The sequence below is a fragment of the Thalassophryne amazonica genome, chromosome 4 (genome assembly GCF_902500255.1).
Source record: "Thalassophryne amazonica chromosome 4, fThaAma1.1, whole genome shotgun sequence".
In the NCBI taxonomy this organism is placed as follows: Eukaryota; Metazoa; Chordata; class Actinopteri; order Batrachoidiformes; family Batrachoididae; genus Thalassophryne; species Thalassophryne amazonica.
The window spans coordinates 123,847,192-123,869,301 of NC_047106.1; the positions used below are offsets into that span (position 1 = coordinate 123,847,192).

Sequence of the window (22,110 nt, forward strand, 5' to 3'; positions counted from 1 at the left end):
CTCATTGGAACGGCACCAAACAAAAGTTCCAGCATCATCACCTTGCCCAATGCAGATTCGAGATTCATCACTGAATATGACTTTCATCCAATCATCCACAGTCCACGAATGCTTTCTTATCCCATTGTAACCTTGTTTTTTTCTGTTTAGGTGTTAATGATGGCTTTTGTTTAGCTTTTCTGTATGTAAATCCCATTTCCTTTAGGCGGTTTCTTACAGTTCGGTCACAGACGTTGACTCCAGTTTCCTCCCATTCGTTCCTCATTTGTTTTGTTGTGCATTTTTCGATTTTTGAGACATATTGTTTTAAGTTTTCTGTCTTGACGCTTTGATGTCTTCCTTGGTCTACCAGTATGTTTGCCTTTAACAACCTTCCCATGTTGTTTGTATTTGGTCCAGAGTTTAGACACAGCTGACTGTGAATAACCAACATCTTTTGCAACATTGCATGATGATTTACCCTCTTTTAAGAGTTTGATAATCCTCTCCTTTGTTTCAATTGACATCTCTCATGTTGGAGCCATGATTCATGTCAGTCCACTTGGTGCAACAGCTCTCCAAGGTGTGTTCACTCCTTTTTAGATGCAGACTAACGAGCAGATCTGATATGATGCAGGGTGATTCCATATTTTTTTTCCTCTGCTTGGTCTAAAAAAGTAACCGTTACTGACTGCCACAATCTTTTTTTCTTGATTTCTTATAGTGTTTCTTAAAGCCAGAAAGTTGCCATTTGAAATGACTTTAGTTTTGTGTCATGTCTGTGATCTGCTTTTTTTCTACAAAATTAAACAACTGAATGAACATCCTCAGAGGCTGGTGATTCCATAATTTTTTGCCAGGGGTTGTAATCTATGCATGCTCAAAAAGAACTTAACACATGCACAGAAGTGCACATGCACATTTTAACCTCCATGAAAAGCAGTGACAAATCACATGGAAGCGTTCTGTGAAATTTTAATGAAGTTCTGGGTGAGCATGCACACAGGATTGTGCTACCATGTCTCACGGCATGTTGTGATTCAGCAGCACGAAATATACATTAATCTATTGGTTTGTGATATTGTCACGAAAAGCGCCACATTTTCGTAACAGCCCCATGAATACCTTCTAATTCATTCTATGATGTCTGCACAAAATTAAAAGTCAAGTGTTGGGGGGGGGGGGGGTCAGGTCATTATGGTTAGGGTTGGGGGAAGGAGTAGAGTTAGTAATAGTGAGTTAAAAAAAAAAAAGGTCACGAAAATTTGAATCATTTCGTGACAGGAGCACAAAAAAAAATGTGAGACAGGGTTGGGATTGTTTGAGCTGAATTAAAATAAATATCTATAGGAAAGACTTGAGATTAAACCATGGTGTTGTCAAAAGAAAGCAGTTGTGACTTCAACAACACTATGCTGGTCCTACTGCTATCATGCCCAGCTCACAGACACTGTCAGCTGAATGGGAGTATTTGCTGAGTGAGGTCAAATAAAAGCTGAGACTGCTCTCACTTTCAGACCAGTATAAGTACAGAAATGGTCTTAACTGCTGAAGATGCTGTTAAGGACACATATCACAATTTGAGAACTAATTATACAATAACATGTTTTTGGAGGGCCGTATGCATTTTTTAGAGGCCCGACGTTCACGCCCAGTGGCTTAAAATGACAGATATTCGCCCGAGTTAGACAAGGGCGAATATCTGTCATTGTGGGCGACGGCATTGACGGAGGGACTCAGAAAACAATAACATGCTTTTGGAGGGTGGTATGCATTTTCAGAGGCCTGATGTCCCTGCCCAGTCGCCCAAAATGATCGATATTCGCATGAGTTAGACGAGAGCGAATATCTGTCATTGCGTTTGACTGGGCATGGATGGAGGGACTCATAAAATGCATACTGCATGACAACTGCATGTTATTTGCATTATTATCACTTACTGAGATACACAACACGTAATGCGTACATAAAAAGTTGGCTCGCTTTAACTTTTGTCGCGTTGGCTGGTACCGCGCTGCTCTCCAAATTCGGCAGTGCGTCCTTATAAAGCTGGCTACTTTGGCTGTGTTCATGAGAAAATCATCTGGAATATCCATTGGGACCAACACACAATTCTCGCCTTTTTATCTTTTCCTCTGTGGACAGTTTTTTTCCCTCTGTGGACAGTTCTTGGGCTGCGCGCTATAATGTCATTTGTTTATGCACAGCGGGTGGATATAGCCAGGTAGCGTCGACGTAAATCTATGATACCGGCCTAGCAATGCCTCAGTAAAGTGATAATAATAATACAATAACATGCTTTTGGAGGGTGGTATGCATTTTCAGAGGCCTGATGTCCCTGCCCAGTCGCCCAAAATGATCGATATTTGCATGAGTTAGACGAGAGCGAATATCTGTCATTGCGTTTGACTGGGCATGGATGGAGGGACTCATAAAATGCATACTGCATGACAACTGCATGTTGTTTGCATTATTATCACTTACTGAGATACACAACATGTGGAATCACATTAACAATATTTAATGTCATTTCAAAACGCACGACATCCAGCAAACGCATACATAAAAAGCTGGCTCACTTTAACTTTTGTCATGTTGACTGGTACTGCGCTGCTCTCCAAATTTGGCAGGGCGTCCTCATCAAGCTGGCTGCTTTGGCTGCTGTTCATTTTCGTACTATCCATGATAAAATCATCTGGAATATCCATATTGGGACCAACACACACTTCTCGCCTTTTCATGTTATCGTCTGCGGACAATTCTTGGGTTCTGCATGTTATGATGTCATCACTTTATGCACAGTGGGCGGGTATTGGGATACCGCCCGTTACTGCGGGCAGGTATGTACAGGTAGCGTAAATGTAAATCTATGCTACCGGCCCAGCAATGCCTCAGTTAAGTGTTATTAATGTACATTACTTTGAGAGTGAAGCTGTGATGTCCTGAGAATATGCAAGACTGTCAGAATTATTATAAATGAAAGTCCTGAAGCTTTTCAGAGGAAATTGACAAAAAGGTCTCTCTTATGATTTGACCTCAGAGCACTGCTCATTGGTCACAGACAGAATTGCACTCATGATTCAAAATCTCGAGGGACAACTCAGTGACGTCCAAAATATGGCCAAAGTGGAAGATCAGCCTTCCAAAATCATCTTATCATCCATCATACAGATTGGATAGTGTCATAAGAAAGACAGCGATGCCAGTCTTGAAATACAACTACAAAAAGCCTTAAAGAAATGGTATGATGAAGAAGTGGTGAAAGCTGTCGTTCAAGCCATAACTCCCAAAATAAAAACAGAAGCAACTGAGAAATTACAACCCGATATCACACCAGCTCGTGATGGCATCAGGGAAAGTGAATTAATCTATTAATTCTTGATACCATTACAAAATGCGTGACATTTTTGTGACGATATCAAAAAAAATTCTGTGATGGTATGGGGAAATTTAGAGTGACATGGAGGACTGTTGGAGTTATTGTTGGGGTTCAGGTAAAATATAGTGACTGAAATTGCATTACAAAATTGTGATGTAAAGGATCTTACCGTGTGGGCTCAGGAACACTTCAGAAAAAGACTGTCAATTAACATTGTTCATCGCTACATCTACAAGTGCAAGTTAAAACTCTACCATGCAAAGTGAAAGCCATACATCAACAACATCCAGAAACGCCACCGCCTTCTCTGGGCCACTGCATTCTCTGGGCCTGAGCTCATTTGAAATGGACAGGCACAAAGTGGAAAAGTGTGCTGTGGTCTGAAGAGTCCACATTTCAAATTGTTTTTGGAAATCATGGGCGTCGAGCCCTCCAGACAAAAGTGGAAAAATAACATACAGATTGTTACCAGCGCAAACTTCAAAAGCCAGCATCTGTGATGGTATGGGGGTGTGTTAGTGCCCATGGCATGGGCAACTTACACATCTGTGATGGCACCATCAATGCTGAAAGGTACATCCAGGTTTTGGAGCAACACATACTGCCATCCAAGCAACATCTTTTGCAGGGACGTCCCTGCTTATTTCAGCAAGACAATGCCAAACCACATTCTGCACGTGTTACAACAGCTTGGCTTCATAGTAAAACAGTGCGGGTACTAGACTGGCCTGCCTGCAGTCCAGACCTGTCGCCCATTGAAAATGTGTAGCGCACTATGAAGCGCAAAATATGACAACGGAGTCCCCGGACTGATGAACAACTGAAGTCATGCATCAAACAAGAATGGGAAAGAATACCACCTACAAAGCTTCAACAATTAATGTCCTCAGTTCCCAAACAGTTATTGAGTGTTGTTAAAAGGAAAGGTGATGTAACACAGTGGTAAACATACCACTGTCCCAACTTTTTTAAATGTGTTGCAGGCATCCATTTCAAAATTAGCAAATATTTGCACAAAAACAACAAAGTTTATCAGTTGGAACTTTTTCAAATCATTGTACGAGGTCTGTTAGAAAAGAATCAGACCTTTTTATTTTTTGCAAAAACCTGATGGATTTCAATCACGTGTGCTTGCATGAGCCAACCTTGAACCTTTGTGCGCATGCATGAACTTTTTCACGCCTGTCGGTTGCGTAATTTGCTGGTAAGCAGCCTTTGTGTGAGGATTGTGCAGCGCGCTCGGCGGATTTTCATTTCAAGGAAAAAGATGGAACAACTGGAGCAGTGCCGCATCAAATTTTGCCAGAAACTGGGCGACAGCCAGGTGGAAACTATTCGGATTATTCAGACGGCTTTCTGTGACAATGCTCTGGGCATCACACAGATTAAGGAGCGGTACAACCGGTTTAAAGACGTCCGCACAACGGTGGAGAGCGAGCCACGCTCTGGTCGGCCATCAACATGCTGAAATGACCAGGTCATTTCCAAAGTGAAGGCTGTGGTGATGCGGGACCATCGTGTGACTATCCGAAAATTGCGGAAGAGGTGGACATCAGCACTTTTTCGGCACATTCCACTGTGACAGAAGATATGGCCATGAAAAGACTGGCGGTGAAATTCGTGCCGAAGGGTTCGGCACGAAGCTGCTGACGGAGCAAAAGCGCCTCTGTTTTGAAGTCTCACAGGACATGTTGTGACATGCCCACCTCTTCCACAATTTCTCGGATAGTCACATGACTGAAAAGTCACCAAAAGCCGTCTGAATCATCCGAATGGTTTCCACCTGGCTGTCGCCCAGTTTCTGGCAAAATTTGATGTGGCGCTGCTCCAGTCGTTTCGTCTTTTTCCTTGAAATGAAAATCCGCCGAGCGCGCTGCACAATCCTCACACAAAAGCTGCTTACCAGCAAATGATGCAATCGACAGGCGTGAAAAAGTTCACGCATGCGCACGAAGGTTCAAGGTTGGCTGATGCAAGCACACGTGATTCAAATCCATCAGGTTTTCGAAAAAATAAAAAGGTCTGATACTTTTCTAACAGACCTCATATTCTGTTTTAATTTACATTTTACACAACGTCCCAACTTCATTGGAATTGGAGTTGTATTAGTTGAACATAATAATGACACACATCAGAATTACAACAACCGCACATATACATTTGATTGTTTAACATACATTTAACATTGTTTAACATACCTATGTACTCCTAATCTGGATGATGTGCTTACGTGAAAAGACTGTTGTGTTGGTCCTGGTGTCTCACTTTACAATGCAAGTCATCACATTTTGAAGCAAATGATTCATTTTGAGCAAACAGCACTGTGTGTGATGAATTTGGTAGCCCATAGCGGTAACCTGAACCATGACCATAAACAAAACATAGATGAATGCTCCCTTATGATACAGAGGTGAAGCGGACAGTTTTATAAACAGCCAAAAACACATCTCCCCAGTGGTCACTAAATCACGTTTCAGGACTACCTGACTTACTGCATTGTGATATAAAGGGGCACTGACCAAGCATATTGATGTGATGAGTTGGCAGTGACAATGTGTAGCAACTTGAAAGCTATAAGATGAATCTGAAGAAATGTGAAGTGGTTCAAGCACTAAAGAATGCAGTACTAACCACAGTGAAAGAACTGAGAAAATTAATGGGTTTCCTGAGTTATTACCGATCAACACACATGATTTCCCCAAATTGCTAAACCTTGGTATGGACTACTTGCAAAGTCATTTGCTTTAAAGAAAAACAGGCCTTTTTGTTGTGGCCTGTTTTGTGGAGAGCAGTCAACTCAGCCTCCCTCATTACATCCAAGGCATTGATGACTGTAAAGCAGAACTGCAAGTCATAAGTTTGAATTCCTGTCATTGAAATGGGCAGTTGCAGAGCACTTTCACAGGCTACCCAACTTCACAGTGCAAACGTGACAATAACCCTATCACATATATGACACAGACAGCAAAACTGCCACAGGACACTGCTGGGGACAGACTTATCAGATTACAAGTTTACATTCAAGTACAGACCAGGACCAGCAAACACAGATGCAGGTTTTCTCTCAGGATAACCAAAATACATCAAGGAAGCCGTACATGAAAGTACACATACACTGGATGTGTTGGAATCAACTACCAATATTCTTAAAGTTGCTAAAAGAGGAGAAATTGACTATATCTGCAATAACATGGAATGCAAATCCCCTGCCCAGGAAAAACTACCAGTTCAGCCTTGGGCAGCAGAAGAGATGAAAGCAGCACATGAGGCCAACACAGTCTGAGTCTTCAAAGGAAACCATACTCACCACAAACATTGGGAAAAGATGAGGAAAACAGGATCAGTTTGTCACCTTATAACAAAATGGTCCAAAGTTAGGATAGATGGAGACAAGGTCCAGCATCAAAAGAAGACTGTTTCTCGAAACCACTTGGTTACTCTGGAGTCACTGCAACAGATAATATATGAGGTCTGTTAGAAAAGTATCGGACCTTTTTATTTTTTGCAAAAACCTGATGGATTTGAATCATGTGTGCTTGCATCAGCCAACCTTGAAACTTCGTGCACATGCATGAACTTTTTCACGCCTGTCGATTGCGTCATGGCAAAATCTTCTGTCACACTGGAATGTGCCGAAAAAGTGCTGATGTCCACCTCTTCCGCAATTTCCCGGATAGTCACACGACGGTCCCACATCACCACAGTGTTCACTTTGGAAATGATCCGGTCATTTCAGCATGTCGATGGCCGACCAGAGCGTGGCGCGCACTCCACCGTTGTGCGGCCGTCTTTAAACCGGTTGTACCGCTTCTTAATCTGTGTGATGCCCATAGGATCGTCACCGAAAGCTGTCTGAATAATCTGAATGGTTTCCACGTGGCTGTCGCCCAGTTTCTGGCAAAATTTGATGCAGTCACGCTGCTCTAGTCGTTCCGCCATTTCCTTGCAAAGAAAAAACGACGAGAGACTCCACCCATCCTCACACAAAGGCTGCTTACAAGCAAATGACGCAACCGACAGGCGTGAAAAAAATCATGCATGCGCACGAAGGTTCAAGGTTGGCTCATGCAAGCACACGTGATTCAAATCCATCAGGTTTTTGAAAAAAATAAAAAGGTCGGATACTTTTCTAACAGACCTCGTACTTGGACTTCTATTCCATTACAGGCAGCATGTTTTGTGTTTTGTGTGTGCTGGCACCCAGAATCATTGGTCCCCTTCTCATAGCCAAGATAGTCAACCCTGTCTCTGTCTGCCTCAAGCTTCCCTGGACTATGATGATCCATCCCACATAAGCTACGTCAAGCCTGTCTCATCCAGTCCTTTTTGACCTCCTGCCAACCCCCCCCCAACCCCAGTTTGTGGATGGTGATCCTGTCTTCGCTGTGTGGTGGATCCTGTGTTCTCGTCAGTGGGGTCGGGATGTCCAGTACCTCGTGGATTTGGAGGGATATGGGCTGGAAGAGCACTCCAGGGTGCCGTCCCGCTTTGTTTTGGACCCTACCCTGGTTCGTGACTTTTATGCTGCTCATCTTGGCGCTCCTGGGCCACCTGGGGTCAGCTCTTGAAGGGGGGGTGCTGACATGGTTTGGGGTTTGTGGGGATGTTTAAGTTGTTGTGGGATTTATTTCATGTGTTGGTTTTTCTTTGTCTGGTTGGTATTCTATGTCTTCACATTCTTGTTTTGCTGTTGGGGCTTGGTTTGGGTGTGTCAGGTCATGTTTGTTTGCCACGCCCTTTTCCCCTGCACCTGTGTCTGTTTATCCCTCATCACACCAAGCTGCACATTTCTCTCAGGTCACTGCCAGATCATTTGTGCTCTATGCCAGCATTTCCAGCCTTTCTCCACAGTGTCTTAGTCTTCTTGTTTATGTCCTGCTGAGTACCATTGTTTGACTTGTTTTTTGACCTCGCCTATCGCTTTGTGTTTCAGACACTGTTGCTTACCTTTATTTGCTATCCTGTGAACCGAACACTGCCAGTTAAATGAGTAAAGCCTTTTTAACTTACCTTCTTGTGTCTGAGTCCTGCCTTCGTGTCCACCCTCTTCTTTTCTGCAACCTTGACAATGAATGGGGATGCAATAGACAAATGTTCCACCGTTCACAGTGTATCCAATCACATCCACAGAAACCTGTGATTCTTTCAGAGCTATCAGGGGTATCTTGGCAGCTTCCCTCACTCGACTCCTTCCAGTAGCATGACTCAGTTTTTGAGAACGTCCTACCTGACCCATGTAGTATCTGTTTATATTTCTTAATGAGTGATATAAATGAAGTCCAAGACATATTCAGTGACTAGGAAACATTCATGGATTCATCTCCTGATTTGTCTCAAGAAACCTGGCTGTAAAAGTGATGATTTAATACTTATATTTAGAATAAATTGCCCCTGTCTCGGGCAGCATGGTGGCTTAATGGTTAGCACTGTTGCCTCATAGTGAGAAGGTCATGGTTTCAATTCCCACCTGTGGCCTTTCTGTGTGGACTTTGCATGCTCTCCCCGTGTTTGTGTGGGTTCTCTCCGGGTGCTCCAGCATCCAAAGTTACACAGGTTAGGTGCATTGGAAACTTTTAATTGTCCATAGGTGTGACTGTGTTTGTTTGTCTATATGTGGTCCTGCGACAGACTGGCATCCTGTCCAGGGTGTACCCCGCCTCGCGTACTATGACTGTTGAGATAGGCTCGCGACCCTTAATTGGGCTAAGCGGTTGAAGATGAGTGTGTGTGTGTGTGTGTGTGTGTGTGTGTGTGTGTGTGTGTACCCCTCACTCAACTTTTTGGGAATGCGATGCAGGCCTGAAATTCAGGAATGGAGCTATATTAACAAAGGAAATTAAATTGACCACACAAAACATGAAATATCTTGGGCATCACCACATCAGCACTATTGTTTTAGGCCATAAATGAAGTTTAGCACTCACAGACTGCTATTGTTCAGCATTTTAAAAGTGCTGTGTGATAAAGGTAAATGTATCAATCTTGTGGTGTTTCTTCAGTGTTAAGATATTTATTTTCCATTTTCATTATTTTATTTTTACCCGTGGCCAAAATATGGCCATCGGATATTGCAAAGACTTTGCATCCATCCGTCCATCTGTCTGTTTGTCTGTGATCAGCTTAAGTCCATTGCTATTACTGCTAGGGTCACAGGGAACTTTCTTGAGACACAGACCTTGGCTAACAGAAAAATTCAAAGTTGGCCAACCTTGAACTATTTTAAGTGGTCAAAAGGTCACATTCTGTCTCCTATTTTTATGCTCATACGGCCTAGGGTACAACCCCAATTCCAATGAAGTTGGGACATTGTGTAGAATGTAAATAAAAACAGAATACAATGATTTGCAAATCCTCTTCAACCTATATTCAATTGAATACGCCATAAAGACAAGATATTTAATGTTCAAGCTGATAAACTTTTTTGTTTTGTGTAAATATTTGCTCATTTTTAAATGGATGCATGCAACACGTTTCAAAAAACCTGGGGCAGGGGCAACAATGCTCAAAGAACACCCGTGTAGAACATTCCACAGGTGAACAGGTTAATTGGAAACAGGTGAGTGTCATGATTAAAAGGAGCATCCCCAAAAGGTTCAGTCATTCACAAGCAAAGATGGGGTGAGGATCACGACTTTGTGAACAACTGCGTTAAAAAATAGTCTAACAGTTTAAGAACAATGTTTCTCAATGTTCACTTGCAAGGAATTTAGGGATTCCATCATCTACAGTCCATAATATAATCAGAAGATTCAGAGAATCTGGAGAACTTTCTACACGTAAGCGGCAAGGCCAAAAACCAACACTGAATGCCCGTGACCTTTGGTCCCTCAGGCAGCACTACATTAAAAACCGACATCATTGTGTGAAGGATCTTACCGCGTGGGCTCAGGAACACTTCAGAAAACCATTGTCAGTTAACGTATTTCATTGCTACATCTACAAGTGCAAGTTAAAACTCTACCATGCAATGCGGAAGCCATGCATCAACAACATCCAGAAACGCCGCCGCCTTCTCTGGGCCCGAGTTCATTTCAAATGGACAGACGCAAAGTGGAAAACTGTGCTGTGGTCTGATGAGTCCACATTTCAAATTGTTTTTGGTAATCATGGATGTCGTGTCATCTGGACAAAAGAGGAAAAAGACCATCCAGATTGTTACCAGTGCAAAGTTCAAAAGCCAGCATCTGTGATGATATGGGGGTGTGTTCGTGCCCATGGCATGGGCAACTTACACATCTGTGATGGCACCATCAATGCTGAAAGGTACAGCCAGGATTTGGAGCAACACATGCTGCCATCCAAGCAAAGTCTTTTTCAGGCATGTCCCTGCTTATTTCAACAAGACAATGCCAAGCCACATTCTGCACGTGTTACAACAGTGTGGCATCGCAGTGAAAGAGTGTGGGTACGAGACTGACCTGCCTGCAGTCCAGACCTGTCACCCAATGAAAATGTGTGGCACACTATTAAGCGCAAAATACGACAATGGAGACCCTGGACTGTTGAAAAACTGAAGTCATACATCAAGCAAGAACGGGAAAGAATTCCACCTACAAAGCTTCAACAATTAGTGTCCTCAGTTCCCAAAAGTTTATCGAGTGTTGTTAAAAGGAAAGGTGATGTAACACAGTAGTAAACATACCACTGTCCCAGCTTTTTTGAAATGTTGCAGGCATCCATTTCAAAATGAGCAAATATTTGCACAAAACAATAAAGTTTATCAGTTTGAACATTAAATATCTTGTCTTTGTTCTAACCCTAACCCTAACCCTAATCAATTGAATATAGGTTGAAGAGGATTTGGAAATCACTGTATTCTGTTTTTATTTACATTTTACACAATGTCCCAACTTCATTGGAATTGGGGTTGTATTTTAGCATTGCATTATATTTTTAATTTTAATATTTCACATTCTGTATTTTATAGAATTAGAATAATTAATGCATTATTGCACACACTCTGAGACAGAGAGTGGTGGTATGTACCTCTAAAGCTGCCTGCAATCCCAAATAAACACAAAGAGGAAGTAGTTTTATTTTTGTTATTAACTCATTAGAGTTAAATTAGCTATAGCTGATAATGTGACCAAGGTGAGTGCCTTAAGGAAGTGGTTCCTGGATTTAATCGATCACGTGTTGAAAGTGGCAACTATACTGAAGTCTCACGGTCCATGAGATGCTAGGAAGTCCAAAACAATCATGACGGCAAAGATGAAGCTTTAAAGATAGGTAACTGAGAAAAAGCGGCCCACTGGACAGTGGCCCAAAATTTCAACTCAAAAATACCCATTGTGGAAGGCCATAATAACAATCCATTCCTAGGCAGAGTTTGGCAGTGATCATACCTGTTTTAGTGGAGCTATTAGCTGAATGACGTGGAGTGGCAACATCCACAGAAACAACACAAATCACAGGCAAGATACTAGACTTATTATATTATTTGTAGTAATAACAGCTTTTGTTTTAAATAAAGTTAGTGTTGGGGAAAGTGAGGAACACGGACCCACAACAGGGGGCGCAAATGAACGGACAATGAAGAAGTCAAATAACAAGGTTTTACTGTTGTGAAGTCGCACAACAAACACAACAGAACAAAATAAACCAATTCCACTGGTGTCGTGTGGGCAGGCTCGACGATAGGAGACGTCCGTCCGAGTCGAACCGGAACCACCCGATTTCCTCTGCCACCGAACCCCGGGAATACTGGAGCCGCCAAGTCCCGAACTCCCAGGTGGCCACTGCCTCCGCTCGTCGGATCCGGTATTGCTGGCGAGGAACAGAAACAGTCAGATGTGGGTGCGGCTGCACCCAGCAACACGTAGGGTGGAAACACCACCTCCACCTCTAGTCACAAACAATACTGCAGTGTAGGGTACTTATCCGATATGAATCTAGTTCAGTCTTCAGCTGTCTTAAGCACAAGCAAAAAGGTTATTCCTCAGAAATGAGATGACTGGCTGAGTGCGTTACCTTCCTGGTAGAACGATATCTCGGCAATGAGATGGAGATGCCGTCCAGCTGATATACCCCTCAGCTGATGGATGTCAGCTGTTTCAGGTGATGGGTGACGGCTGTCACCTGGGCTGCTCCTGTGAGGCGGCAGCGCCCTCTGGTGCCTGGAGCCCGCACTCCTGGCGGGGCGCCCTCTGGTGGTGGTGGGCCAGCAGTACCTCCTCTTCAGCGGCCCACACAACAGTTAGTCCTTATAGGCTCTAAGGCCCATTGGGCTGATGCTTGTCTCTTGTTTCCATGGCAAGAAGCAGACAAGAGTCCACAACTCCATCTGGATAGGACACCAGCAGTGGTGGGCACAGCTAACCAAAAAAATAGCTTTGATAACAGATAATCAGCTAACTGAAAAGTTATCTTTTATAAAGCTAAACCAATAAACCACCCAAAAATGTATCGGAAGCAACAGATAACTAAATAACTTCCAGTATTGTGTCCGGTACACTTGCAACTACTAACAAGCTGATTTTGAGTTTTAACACTACGATAGCTTCTGGTAGCATCAAAGGCGACTACAGACCCAAACAACGAGTCAGCACTTCTGTCTTTGCCACCCTGCTCTCTGCTAGAACCTCTTGTGTAACAAATATTCATAGCTTCCAGCAGCAAAGCAGTTGCGAGGAGCAGTAAAGCTTAACTCTCTACTCACTAACAGCATTGCCGTGAGGCAGAGGTCTTGGAAAATAAAGCAGTGCTGACTTATGGTATGGTTTATAAATAATATTTATACTGATAGAATAACTCTATTAATGTTAATTATGTCATTTGTACAAAGTTAAAATATAATATATATCTTTTAATGATGAATAATGCACTAATTCTGAAGTTTTGTAACAAACACAGACAGATGGCAAAGGATTATGGGTAAAATGTGCCTCCACTAACACTGATTGGTTGACTCATTCATTCTGTGTAAACCAACACGTTAATGTGAGGTGTGTCGTGTGTTGGTGTTTACATATAAATTTGTTTTTGTAAAATATGCCATTTTTTATTTGTAAAAAAAGGCATTTAAAAAAAAAAAAGCCAAGTTGTAATTTGATAACCGTATGATATAACCAGTGTCAAAATAAATAGAACACTGCCAACTAATGGATGCTCAGTACTAGGGCAAATACTGCCATGAACACTACTGGGCAGTAGATGGCAGTAGAGACCATGAAAACTTGCCAAAAAAAAAATTCCAGATAATCCATGTCTGCTACGTTTAAGATGTGTGGAATTTAATAAACGCAAACTGAATTTCAAACATCTTTATATATATATTACTCTGGAACAAAGATGACAGACAGTGTTTGACATAAGCAGGACTCTAATAGTAAACAGGAATCGATTGCCATGATTCCAATTGAAAATAATGGAGGAGCAACTAAAGCTTCTTCTGGCATTTTTACATAAAGAAACACAATAACAATGTCTATAAACCCAGAGAATATATTCACAAGACTTTTAGGCACAATATACAAAGAGTTTAATGCTGTTGTCCGTGTGGAGCCTGATCAGAGCATCTCAAATGCATTTCTTCTGTCGTGAATGTACTGAGGTACCCATAATGCACCTGGACACAGCATGTCCACACCAAAACCTTCCAAATTAGTGCATTACTTTAAAACTAAAACATATATCTGATATTTTCATGTGACGTTAATTTAAATACTGTAACTTGTCTGAAATTAGTTTGGTTACAATTTTAACCATAAGTTAAAACTGTATGCCTCTGGATGACTTGGGTGATATTGCCAGCATGTTAGTTTGTGACCAGTTCTCTTTTGCCTGCAGAGGATAGTGCGGTTTCTTCTAGAACCAGCTCTCCTCTGTTTATAGAGGATAAAACTGCGCATCTACCATAAAACATTTAACAGGTACAGCAGTGTTCAGAATAATAGTAATGCTATGTGACTAAAAAGATTAATCCAGATTTTGAGTATATTTCTTATTGTTACATGGGAAACAAGGTACCAGTAGATTCTCACAAAGCCAACAAGACCAAGCATTCATGATATGCACACTCTTAAGGCTATGAAATTGGGCTATTAGTAAAGTAGAAAAGGGGGTGTTCACAATAATAGTAGTGTGGCATTCAGTCAGTGAGTTTGTCAGTTTTGTGGAACAAACAGGTGTGAATCAGGTGTCCCCTATTTAAGGATGAAGCCAGCACCTGTTGAACATGCTTTTCTCTTTGAAAGCCTGAGGAAAATAGGATGTTCAAGACATTGTTCAGAAGAACAGCGTAGTTTGATTAAAAAGTTGATTGGAGAAGGGAAAACTTATACGTAGGTGCAAAACATTATAGGCTGTTCATCTACAATGATCTCCAATGCTTTAATATGGACAAAAAAAAAAAACAGTCATGTGGAAGAAAATGGAAAGCAGCCATCAAAATGGATATAAGAATAACCAGAATGGCAAAGGCTCACCCATTGATCAGCTCCAGGATGATCAAAGATAGTCTGGAGTTACCTGTAAGTGCCCTGACAGTTAGAAGACACCTGTGTGAAGCTAATTTATTTGCAACAATCCCCCACAAAGTCCCTCTGTTAAATAAAAGACATGTGCAGAAGAGGTTACAATTTGCCAAAGAACACATTAACTGGCCTAAAGAGAAATGGAGGAATATTTTGTGGACTGATGAGAGTAAAATTGTCCTTTTTGGGTCCAAGGGCCACAGACAGCTTGTGAGACGACCCCCACACTCTGAATTCAAGCCACAGTTTACAGTGAAGACAGTGAAGCATGGTGGTGCAAGCATCATGATATGGGCATGTTTCTCCTACTATGGTGTTGGGCCTATATATCGCATACCAGGTATCATGGATCAATTTGGATATCATACCCTTAAGAGTGTGCATATCATGAATGCTTGGTCATGTTGGATTTGTAAGAATCTACTGAAACTACTGGTACCTTGTTTCCAATGTAACAATAAGAAATATACTCAAAACCTGGATTAATCTTTTTAGACACATAGCACTACTATTATTCTGAACACTACTGTAGGTGCTTAACTGATTTTAGTTTTCATAGATGTTTGTAACTATTCAGCTTTGTTTACCACGTCTGCAAAAATACATTAGCGGTCTAAAAATTATTGGACCAAAATGTATTGGAAGATAATTAGTCGGATGATGTTTTCAAAGTTTTCTGAAAAGCTAATCCGATAATGAAAACATTATCTCTGATAATTAGTGACTAGCGGATTAGTGGAACTGTGCCCACCACTGGACACCAGTCCATCACATGTTACTTCCCTGCCAAGGCCAGTAGCCATGTACAGCTGGGTGGACTGAGACAATGCAGAATCTGTCCAGGAACACAGACGGGATGACTGGAATTTTTTTTTTAAGTATAATTTATTTCTATACTAGTATATTTTGTTTGTTGTCAGATTTGCATGTAGACGTACCTTCCCTTGAAGACTATAATGCATAGTTCAGTGGATGCAGAGGAACCATGGAAGGAAAAAAAAACATCTGTGGTGTTAATGGTCAAGTACAAGCAAACAAATGAAAATAAACCTTTTGTACAGGCAGAAAAAAGTTGACCAATGAAGTGATGTATTAAGTGTAATTTGTCTGAGGGGGCAACTTAATCAATCAACCAATCAAGTTTTATTTCTAAAGCACTTTACAACAACCAAAATTGATCAAAGTACTGCACACAGTTAAAAACAACCATAAGATAAAACATATACATCTAAAATATATTACAGTTGTCGATTTCCAGGGAGTCACAGCTTTTTGTGTCAAAGGCCAATTGAAACAAATGTGTTTTCAGCCTGGCTTTGAACAGGGGAAGGGATGAGATGGAGCGTAACTCCAGAGGAAGAGAGTTCCAGAGTCTAGGACCTGCGACAGCAAAGGCACAATCACCCCACTGTCTATACCTCGACCTTGGAACCACCAGCAGGTGTTGGTCTGAAGAGCGCAACGCTTTGCTGGGCTGGTGAGGGGTCAAAATGTCACTGAGGTAAGTCGGTGTGAGGCCATGGATTGAACTAAAGGTGAACAACAAGAGTTTAAATTGTATTCGGAACTGAACCGGGAGCCAATGGAAGGAGTAAAGAACTGGTGTGATATGGTCGTATTTGTGAGTGCTGGTGAAAAGGCGAGCAGCTGCATTCTGCACCAGTTGCAGACGGTAAAGAGAGGCTTGACTAAGTCCAGTGTATAGAGCATTACAATAGTCCAGACATGAACTGACAAAAGCATGGATGGTTTTCTCAAAATCTCTGCGGTTTAGTAAAGGTTTGACCTTAGCTAACTGTCTGAGTTGGAAAAAGCTGGCTCTAACCACGGAGTCAATTTGTTTATTAAATTTTAAATCTGAGTCAAAAATCACACCCAGATTCCTGACAGTGTGGTTGGGCTGAGAGCCAAAATAAGTAATGTTTTTAACTGAATTTACATGGCTGGAAGATTCAAAGAGGATGAATTCAGTTTTTTGACTCGTTCAGACAGAGAAAGTTTTGTGATAGCCAGACAGGAATTAATGGACTGTGTGTCTGAAAAAGAAGTCACAGGCAGATAGATTTGTAAGTAATCTGCGTACATATGAAAGGACACATCATGATGTGCAATAACAGAACCTAACGGCATAATGTACAACAAAAAAAGGGCAGGGCCAAGAATTGAACCCTGTGGCACACAGGAGGTCAGAGGAGCTGGTGAAGAGGCGAGGTCATTAATCATAACAGTAAAAGACCTATTTGAAAGAGGGGGCAACGTAAATTTAGGGTGCAACAGTTGTACTTACTACATTCATATAATAGATGTTTCAGTTAAACACAAAAGTCCCATTATCTGCACTTGACAGTGTCAGACCATAATTATTTTCCTTCAGGCTGACAGTGTCAGTATCACATGATGCATCATTTGGAGACAAAAGAACAATTAACTCCTCATAATGATGTCGACCATAATTATTGCCCTTCATGCACATCATTGTATAATGTCATCATTGTCTGAATTTTCATTGAAATTCAGCGGTTTAGGAAGAGATGTGCTTACAATATTCATAGACAGAAATACCCCCCCCCCCCCCACACACACACACACACATACACACCTCCACAATCTTTAATCTTTGTTTGCAGGATACGTATTAACTGTTGAGCAGGGATGGCTGGTCACTAGAGAGCACAAGGTTACTGCCACCTTCAAAATTCTGAGAAAATACACTGCAACATAATTAATAAATACAAAATAAGTATGGTTTGCTCATAGTCATAATATGCAAGTGGTTGTCAGACTCAGTATGCATATAAATGTGTTTCAACATGTCAATTCAGTGTTTCCATTTCATTTAGGGTCCCTTCACACATAACACGAAAGATGCAGAAACCGGAAGAAAATCCGCAAACCAAACACGAAATGAGGAACCATGAACCATCCACCTTCTGTCATGAGGGACGCATGTTGCACAGGTGTGCACAACACGTTGGCGATGGTTTCATGCACACTTGTACGTGTGCATGAACACAGTGCAAGCAGCTGCAATGTGTTGCATGAACCACATTGTGCTGTTGATGTGGAGAAAAAAAAACAGCTGTATAATTAATTAAAATCACTGGGTTGATAGAAATAATAAATAAAAGGGGATGCAATACAGAACCCTGTGGTTAAATAACCCTGGTTAAAAAAAAAATGCCACTCACAGGATTCAAACCTGCAATTTACAAAAGCTCAGATTAACAGATGGAATCTTTACCACTGCGCTACAATCACTATCCTGTAACTGGAGCTTAAAATGGCTAAAATCAACAAGGAGATAAATGTATTTGTTTAAAAGACAAAAAAAAAAAAAAAAAAAGCACCATAATAACTGAGAAAACGGCATTTGTTACAGCGTATTTTTGGCGATACATGACTGAAAGTGGCTTGTCATATTGTCATAGTCCTGTGGCGTGCGTGTTATGCCGGATACGTGTCAGGCCAGACATGCATAACATTCAGATCACTGGCTAAGGTGACCTGATGGTGACATGGAGCAGCCTGCTGAGGTGCACTGTGTGCGGCCGCTGCAGCCCGGCTGTGTGCACACAGACATGGCTGTCCAGCCCCCATGTGATCACGTCTGTAAATACATATATCAGCATGTCATGCAAGTGTGCTCCCCCCTGCACGCCACATGTGTTGGGTAGAGCGGTGGGGGGGCACGACACACACACACACACCACATGTGGGGGAGCGCAGCACACGTGCGATGCAATACACACGCACGCCACGCGTGTTGCTTTACGATGCCACACTCGTGGGGCACTTTGACAAATTTCAATGCCAGCTCGAGAGTACGAGGCGTTGGGGGCAGCGTTGGGGGCAGCTCTGATTTTTCATGACTGGCATGCAGTTCCTCTTTGTACTAGTTGGCTTCAATCGTGTTGTGTGTGAATGGGGCCCTTAGGTGGGTGAGAGTTAAGCCAGCTTCCTAGTTGGGTCACCAGTGATACAAAGTGTGTGGAAGGCTCTAAACCTTCCACAATCTCGCCACCTGGGGTTGAGTTTTAATTTAACTTTCCCTCACGGTGGCAGGGCTAATTTTACTGAACAATGAACAAATCACTCATGCCCAGCACAGGGGTTTCACTCATTTTGCATGATTCAAGGCAAAGAACAGTGCAACACACTCTTCAGAACAGGGGAGGTGATGGTCTAGTGGTTAAGCATTGGGTTTGTGACCAGAGGATCCTCGGTTCAAATCCCAGCCTGACCGGAAAATCACTTAGGGCTCTTGGGCAAGGTCCTTAATCTGCTAGTTGCTCCCGGTGTGTGGTGGGCTCCTTGCCTGACATCAGGGTGAATGTGAGGCATTGATATGTAAAGCATCTGATCCAGATGGAAAATCGCTACATAAATGCAGTCCATTTACCATTTTTCACAATCTTAAAGCAGGCTTCGATGCTTTGAATCAAAATGTTTCATGGGTTGAATTCAAAGCAAATGCTGACTGTGGAATAAGTAAGATACAATATCTAGCGTGTAAAACGTTCTCCAGATTATCTGAATCTTCTGGTTATATTATGGACTGTTGATGATGGAATCCCTAAAGTCCTTGCAATTGAAGGTTGAGAAACATTGTTCTTAAACTGTTGGACTATTTTTTCACACAGTTGTTCACAAAGAGGTGATCCTCGCCCCATCTTTGTTTGTGAACGGCTGAGACTTTTGGGGATGCTCCTTTTATAACCAATCATGACACTCACAATTAGTGTCCTCAGTTCCCAAACACTTATTGAGTGTTGTTAGAAGGAAAGGTGATGTAACACAGTGGTAAACATACCACTGTCCCAGCTTTTTTGAAATGTGTTGCAGGCATCCATTTCAAAATGAGCAAATATTTGCACAAAAACAGTAAATTTTATCAGTTTGAACATTAAATATCTTGTCTTTGTGGTGAATTCAATTGAATATAGGTTGAAGAGGATTTGCAAATCATTGCATTCTGTTTTTATTTATTTATTTTTATTAGGTATACTGTACCTAGTGAAACATAATACACCCCAGCAGTAAAATCCTCCATCATTAACAAGTGGAGGTGCACCCTCTTAAAAATCAACTTCACAAGCTGCTACTGCTGTTGAGGTTCCGCTGGCCTGTATGAGTGTGCGTCATACCAAATGTCTTTGCAAAGCAGTAACTCCACTCAAGCAAAACTATCCATCTCCTCTTATAATGTGCATTTAATAAGAATTAAATTGGCGGGTGGATAGATGTGGTTTGAGCCGTGTGATAATGACAGTTTGACTTTTCATGGCTTTGATATGTGGATGACAGCCGCCTGTAAGGCCTAATGGAGCCGTTCCACCAGCATCTGTTAAGAATGCTTCATTGAGTTTACAATTAGTAAGAGCCACGGTTCAGTGGCAGGCTCTATGACCACTGAGAGTACCACACTTTAAGACATTCATCACACTGGCAAGAGTTGGGATTACATTTGGTGAGCATAACATCCACAAATAACTTCATCATTATGTGAAAATTACACAGCATACCTATTTATGAAATAGCAGAACAATTTAAGTCAGGATAAAGCAAAAACAAGCTTACTTATAAACAGGAAAATACATTGTAGTTTTCCAAACACTATGTATGCTGTGTGGTTAAATTTAACTAATATTACTTGTGAATAAGATCATCTGATGATCTGCTGTTTAATGTAAGTTATTATTGAGTTTGGTGATTGAGGCAATCTGCAACACCAGTGCAAGCATCTAGACCTGAAGCAGATCACTGAAAAAATCTTTCAAATGGTGACACAAGCACCAAATTTGGCACAAAGACACCTAGACATTACCCTTTTGAAAAGGCAGGGTGTCCACTTTTTTAACTGGAAGCCAGGTAGGGGTCAACTAAAGAATTACATACGAATCAAAATTAAAAGATGCTCCAATCATATAGAAACATATATCAAAGTATTTGTCTGGTCACAGAGATGCCAAGGTATAGTTTGGACTATCTGTGACTGAATGTTATGGAGTTATGGGGTAAAAACAGCAAGAATGGTGACAAAGGTCAATTTCAGGGGTCAAAAGTTACAGTTGCTCTCATTTTGGGAAAACAAAAACAAAACAAAACAAAATACAGGAGCCCCCAGGTGACCTGCCAGGCATGCCTAGATGGGCCAGCAGAAGGGAGTGAGAAATCCCACAGAAGGGAGGAGTACAGGATTAGACCCTGTGACACCCAGGAGTATTCCTCAGGTCCATAGTACTCCTAGTCCACCAGATACTGGACTTCCTGGCCCTGCCAACGAATGCCCAGGATCTGCCACACAGTCCAGACGGGATGGCCATTCATGAGTTGGATGGGCGGAGGGGCATCAGCCAGAAGGCACAATAGACTGGAGTGCACAGGAAACATGGAATGTCATGTGGATGCCAAGAGACCAGGGCAGATGCAGCCGGATGACCACTGGGCTGAGGACTCAGGCCACAACATATGGTCCAAAGTAACGGGATGCCAGTTTCCGGGGATTCCATTCACAGGCAAATGTCCTGGCTGATAACCATACCTCCTGGCCCGCCCGATCCTGAGGGGCTGGTGTATGATGCAGATCTGCATGGTGTTGGGTCCTGTCCCTCATCTGGAGCAGGGAAGAATGGGCTGTCTTGCCAACAGCATAGCAAGTGGGCACGCACAGATGGCACCGCCAGGTCCTCCTCTTGCATGGGGGACAATGAAGGCTGGTATCCAAAAAACACTCAAAAGGCAAAAGTCCTGTGGCTGAGCTGACCTGAGTATTGTGGGTGTGCTCCACCAATGGCAGCTTCTCACTCCATGATGTGGTGTGGGAAAATCTAACACACCAGAGGATAGATTTGAGTTCCTGCTTTACCTGTTTGACCTGACCGTTGGTCTGTGGGTGGTCTGGGAGATGAAACTGAGGTTCTCGGTCTGACACAATATCTGATGGAAGGCCATGCAGCCACAATACATGGTGGACTAGGAGATCCATGGTCTCGTGGATGGATGGTAATTTTGGCAGGGCCACAAAGTGTGCTGCCTTGGAAAAGTGGTCCAAGATTGTGAGGATGGTGGTGTGTCCTTTTAATGATGGGAGTCAGTTATGAAGTCCAGACAGATGTGAGACTAGGGGGAGCTAGGAATGGCAGCTGGTACAACAATTTGCCCCTGGCGCAAATGGTGCAGACTTGAACGTAGCTCCTCACATCTGCCTGGACTGTGGGCCACCAGAAATTGTGATTGATTATGTCCGAAGGCAGATTGGTTCAATGATGACATGAGAAT

At 42.2% G+C, this 22,110-nt stretch overlaps 1 long non-coding RNA gene across 1 annotated transcript; it reads right to left on the bottom strand.

Moving 5' to 3' along the window:
* Positions 1–4,018: 4,018 nt before the first annotated feature.
* LOC117509279 lies at positions 4,019–20,900 on the bottom strand. The gene is made up of 3 exons (XR_004560354.1): positions 20,765–20,900; positions 16,558–16,562; positions 4,019–4,029 (listed from the first exon to the last, which is right to left on the bottom strand). It is a non-coding gene; the product is annotated as an uncharacterized LOC117509279 (long non-coding RNA).
* Between the last annotated feature and the right edge of the window lie 1,210 nt (positions 20,901–22,110).